Source organism: Prionailurus bengalensis, chromosome B4 (genome assembly GCF_016509475.1).
Source record: "Prionailurus bengalensis isolate Pbe53 chromosome B4, Fcat_Pben_1.1_paternal_pri, whole genome shotgun sequence".
In the NCBI taxonomy this organism is placed as follows: Eukaryota; Metazoa; Chordata; class Mammalia; order Carnivora; family Felidae; genus Prionailurus; species Prionailurus bengalensis.
Genome location: NC_057358.1, coordinates 111,661,182 through 111,667,364, shown reverse-complemented (window position 1 = coordinate 111,667,364; position 6,183 = coordinate 111,661,182). Strand labels below are relative to the sequence as shown.

Here is a 6,183-nt window from a genome sequence, read left to right as displayed (position 1 = left end):
CCTTGGATCTTTTACAGGTCACCCCACTGACCAAACCAAAAGGTAAGGAAGATCCTTAACACCAGTCTTTGGAGGAGAAGAAAGGTGGAGAGTGTGTCTAGAGGGCAGAGGGATATATCTGGCAACACTTTTCACATTATTCAGTGACAGTAAAGAAAATCACTTTACCTAATTTTTAATGGCTCACTTTAGAAAGCAAACCAGTGAGTTTATAGCGCCACACTATCATCGGGGCCAGACAGCTATAATTTCCACTTCAGTCAAAACATGCTGTTTGGGCTCCTGGGTGGCTCAGGCAGTTAAGTGTCCATTTCTTGATTTCGCCATAGGTCATGATCTTACGGTTCGTGAGTTCGAGTCCCACATTGGGCTCTGCACTGACTGCACAGCCTGCTTGAGATTCTCTCTCTCTCTCTCTCTCTCTCTCTCTCTCTGTCCACCCCTCCTCAAAATAAATAAATAAGCAAAAAAAATAGGCTAGCCATTCTACTTACTCCAAACTTCTACCCCTGCCCCCCACCCCATCACCTCAACCCACTTACCCATCAAAGACCAAATTCAAATCCCACCTACATTCTAAGGCCTTCCATCTAACACTCTCTCCCTTCTCTAATTTCTTTAAACTTTGTATAATTTGCCACTGACTCATTCCCTAATTTGCATTGTAATTTTTGTCCAAATTCATGTTCATCCATTTCTGTATCCCTATGGAGGCTTGCACAGATCACTGACCATAGAAGACACTCAGGAATGTCAGGTAAGTTCCTGAAAGAGGTATGAAGAATTTGGCAAATCTCAGTTTTTCTAGGGCGGTGTCCTCTCTTTTAAGATTGCTTAATGGATCCTTTTCGTTTGCAACTTGGAAATCCACAGTTCAACAAGTTAGAACATTTGTGGAAGGATTTATGTTTACCTCACAACGTTGGCACAGCTCAGCTGTTGCCTTTGGGTTACTCTTGAAGAACTTTTATTTACATTTTAAATATTGCTGAGAAAGGGTTTGGTGTTAACTAACACAGAAATGAATCACTCTCCTATTTCTTATAAAGAGATGAGAGGTGGAATTAAAACTATTAAGACTCATGTGAACTGCATCTTAAGATGGTTTTAACTTAAAAGGCAAGTCATACAAGATAAAACTGGAAGTTTTATATAAATACAATAAATATAATAATGTTATATAATTTATATAACTATAAATTATATAAATATAATAAACATAAAAATATTCTCATTTAGATTTAGAATTAGAATATTCTAGTGATTCTAATTTAAGATTTATTCTAATCCTAATTATTTTTAAAAAATTATTATAAATTATATAATTATATACATATAATAATATAATAAATATAAAAGTATTCTATTTTACACCTTTATCTTGGTCCAATAATTCATTTAGGGCCTGAAAACTGTTCAGCTTTCCAAGTGGGACATTAGAATCAGACAATAGTTCACCCTTTCCAGTCTCATAGTCATGACTTCCCATCTTTATGCTTAGAGACCCTTCCCTGAATGTGTAGGTACTGCTTAAGGCCACACTGATAAAATAGAAGCCCTTAGCCTTTCTTCTTCACCCTGCTATCCTTCTACCCTGTTACTTCTGCTTTGAATCCATTAGTGTTGATTCTCTATACTCTTCTCTGTTCCAGCATGCAAACACCACACCACGTTTCTCCTGTCTGCTTACAAGTGTTGAGTTTTCTTGACCCCAGGGCTCTTTCACCAAGTTGGGAGTACTTCATAAGAAACCACAAGTCAAGTAGGAGTTCAACGATGGGGGTAATAATAACTGGTAACTTTTGTGAGAAGGATTAAATGAGATGACGCACTCTGTCCCGGCCCCTGCCAGTCACACGCAGGTGGAAGGTTGGGGGCACTCAAGATTCGGCTCCAGCCTTAACCCACCTGCCATGGCTGAGGAAGACATTGCTGCTGGAGGTGCCATGGGCATTAACACTGCTTTACGAGAGGTGCTGAAGACCACCCTCATCCACGATGGCCAAGCACGTGGAATTGATGGCCTACCACGTGGCACTTGCAAAGCTGCCAAAGCCTTAGACAAGCATCAAGCCCATCTTTGTGAACGTGCATCCAACTATGATGAGGCTATATGTCTGTCAAGTTGGCAGAGGCCCTTTGTGCTGAACACCAAAGCAACCTAGTTAAGGTCAATGACATCAAAAAACTAGGGGAACAAGTGTGCCTCCGTCAAAATGACAAAGAGGGAAAACCCTGCAAAGTGGTTGGTTGCAGTCATGTGGTGGTTGATGACTATGGCAAAGAATCTCAGGCCAAGCAAGGATGTCATCGAGGAATACTGCAAATTCAAGAAATGAACAAATAAAAAACTTGGTTCTTGTGCCTCAAATAAACACATAAATAAATAAAAATGAAAATAAATCAATGATGCACACCAAGCAGCAGCCCCTGGGGATACATGGTAAATACAAAATAAACATTAGCTCTGTAGTTCTACAAATAATGAGAAGTATGACCTCCCTCCCCAAGATTATTCATCGATGGAGGCCAGATAGCAAACTGGTGTGGCAAGCAGTAGGCACTGGGATCACTTAACATCTCCTCTCCATACTTCTGGGAAGGACTGGCTTGGTTGGTGAGTAAGCAAGTTTGGAAAAGAACAACCTTGGACTCAGTGAGCTCATGTTGTTTCGCATCATCAGTGATAACATCTAAAAAACAATACTCACCTCCTACATATCCCCACGAAAACACTTAGGTGTTTCTCACTGACAGATTTCATCTCTCTCTCAGGGTTCTAGATTCTTAAACTTTTAAGGTCAAACTTCTGCTACAGTCCTAAACTCTGCATAGGCAGCCCTATGGAGAGGTAAACAGTGCTATAGTACATGGAGAGAGAGTTTAGCTGGGAAACTACCCTTCTGGCCTTGGTCACCAGTCTTCCCAGAAAAATACCAGATGACCTTGGAAAAATCTATCCTGAATCCCAAGCTTGTAAGACATTTTGTTACTTCTCTTTGAATTCTCCATTCCCCTTCAAGGGTATCACTAATCTTATCTTCCCTCTCCCCAAGCCCTAAAATCCTGCAGTGAATTATAATAATAACAATAAATACCACCAATTACACTGTGATAAACTCTTGGCATACACAGTCCCTTTCAGTCCTCATATTAACTCAGTGATGTAGGTACTAACATTGTTCCTATTTTACAGGTGAGCTACTGAGATTCAGGGAAATTAATTGTCAAATCTCTGGCAAATAGTGGAGCCAGAAACTTAAGCCCATCTTTGAGTTCAAAGGTAATACTTTTTAAAAAATGTTTATTTATTTTGATAGAGACAGAGGGAGCATGAGTGGGGTAGGGGCAGAGAGAGAGGGAGAGAAAGAATCCCAAGCAGAGCTTGACGCGGGACCTGATCATGATAAAGAGATGAAATTGAAAGTCAGACGCTTAACCAACTGAAAAACCCAGGCGCTCTCCCCCCTCCCCAAAGGTAGTATTTTTAATCTCTGTGCCTGACACTTCCTGGGACCTTCCTCCACCCTAACATTCATTGTCACCTGGCCAGTTGGGATGATGTTTTTGGCTGTACTCATTTAAGTATATGCTTATGTCTTTTAGTCTATGTTCATATTTAATTCAGTTTAATGCTATGCTGGGCTCTGTAACAGACACAAAGAATTCTGCTTAGTTTTACTTAAAACTTAACCTACTTTACCCAAGTGAGGTGGGTGTCCATTTGGATGGTAAATCCTGGATTTATTTCCTTCTCCACACAAAATCAATGGACATGTTAGCAAACACTGGACAGGAGACATTAGTCCCTCGATTCTGTTAACTACCAACTCCCTGAAAAGCCCACCAAAATAACCTGTTAGTCAAGTAAAGCCAAGTTCATTGCTTATTGCAGTAAGGGAGAGTTCCATCTTGATAAAATTTTAGTGTGTCTCAGAAGAAGGACTTCAAGGATGAATATTGATAAGGTTTAGGCAGTCTGCTTTAAGGTGAGATTTAATAAGTTTGTGATATAATAGTCTAAGTTTGGTGAACTCAGCAAGCCTTGGGTTTTGAAGTAACTCTCGATGAGTAAACAACACTTTGATAAGCATTCTGGTTTTCACAGTTGAACAGTCTATTCTTCAGATAAATAAATTTTCAGGATGTTCTTGAAACAAATAGTTTGCAACTTTATCTGCTTGGACAAGAACGTCCCATAATAGGAAGTTATGCTAAGGTAGCCAGTCCTCTTTCATCTAGCTGCAAGCAGCTTTTGCTCGGTTCTTTATGTCTCTTATCTGTAAATAGAGATGATTATAACACTTACCTCATAGAGTTATTATGAGGCTTAATGAATTAATGGAGGCAGAGGGCTTAGAAGGGTGCCTGGCACACAGAAGGTGCTATGTATGTATTTATTATCATCCTTACAACCTAGTACATTTTAATTCGTCTTGCCTTTGCCAGACTGAGGAAGAATTTCAATCTAAATGGATTTTTGAGGATTTTTCTCTAATAAAGTCAGGTTTATAGCAATGGGAGTCATGAAACAGCTCCACATTACTTTGATTTTTAAGTCATTCTGAATAAACTAAATTCCCAAAGTGTACTGACATCGCCCTAGGTTTTCTCTCTCCTGAATTCCAGATGTGTATCTCCTAGTTTCTCGAAGTCTAACTACTCATATTTTCCACTCTAACAAGACAAAATACAACTGACCCTTGAACCGTGCTGGTTTGAACTGTGTGGTGAACTTACACACAGATTTTTTAAAAATAAATGCTGTACGGTATCGTAAATCTATTTTCTCTTCCTAATGATTATCTTGTTTTTAGCTTACTTTCTTGTAAATGCAGTATATAATACATGTCACCCACAAAATATGTGTTCATTACATGTTTATTTTGGTAGGGATTCTGGTCAATAATAGCAGGCTATTAGTAGTTACATTTGGGGGGAGTCAAAAGTTATACATGGTTTTTCAACTGGGCAGGGGTGTCAGTGCCCCAAGCCCCCATGCTGTTCAAGAGTCAACTGTAATCTATGATTTCTTCTCCATCCTCCAATCTAGGCTACTGTCTCAGGTCTCATTCATTCAGCAAATAATACTTGAATAAATTTGTGTTCCAGGTGGTGTAACCAGTACATAGGATCGAGTAAAATAATGCATATCAAAGCTCTTTGAAAACTGTCAAGCTTTAGGTATTGTATATATACTTTTTAATTTTCTGTATATTATGATGTTTTGACATCTTAAAAACAAAAACAAAAACAAACACCTTTCTGGCTGGGGATAGCCTGTTCCTTCTGAGGCTAGCCAATTCTTTTTTTTTTTTTTTTTCCAACGTTTATTTATTTTTGGGACAGAGAGAGACAGAGCATGAACGGGGGAGGGGCAGAGAGAGAGGGAGACACAGAATCGGAAACAGGCTCCAGGCTCTGAGCCATCAGCCCAGAGCCCGACACGGGGCTCGAACCCACGGACCGCGAGATCGTGACCTGGCTGAAGTCGGACACTTAACCGACTGCGCCACCCAGGCGGCCCTAGCCAATTCTTAAATATAGCAAAGTACTCAGCTAGGAGCATGCTTTTGATATACAAACTAACCAATCCAGAGCCATATCTGCTTTATCGGGCCCTCCACCCTAGGAGACAATAGTCTTTTGTCTTCATCATCCCAGGGCCGGGTGTCAGGCAACTAGTGACCACCCATACAGTTTACAGCCTGCTGAAGTTATTCAAACATTTTAGCCAACCCTAGACTGTTTATTCTGCCCTGCCTTTCCTTCCCCATGGAAACTCCAAAACGGCTCTAGCCTCAGCTTTCCCTTTGCTCCTGTCTTCTGCCACCTGACCAAAAACTTGGCCCTTCCCCTGTGACCCTGTGGGGCAAGAGGTGACCCTGCTATACTCTAGACCTATTATAATAAACTTTGCTTTCTTGTGCCTTTCCTGTGTTTCCTTTTGTGGCTGTACTTGAGTGACCATTGCATAAAAAATAAAAATAAATAAAAGAAAACAAAGAAAAAACAGGACGCTGCTTTAGCACTCTTGATTGCAAGTGACAGAAACATCAAACGGCATGAACAAAAGGTAATGTATTAGCTTATGTACCTGAAAAATCTAGGAGTAGTCTGATTTTAGGCATCTTTGGATCTAGGAGATCGAGTAACGACATCAGGGACCCATATCTTTCACCA

The 6,183-nt window shown here is 40.1% G+C and overlaps 1 pseudogene; it reads left to right on the top strand.

Annotated features, from left to right (window-relative positions):
* The first annotated feature begins 1,567 nt into the window (after positions 1 to 1,567).
* LOC122473491 lies at positions 1,568 to 2,371 on the top strand (annotated as a pseudogene).
* Positions 2,372 to 6,183: the final 3,812 nt, after the last annotated feature.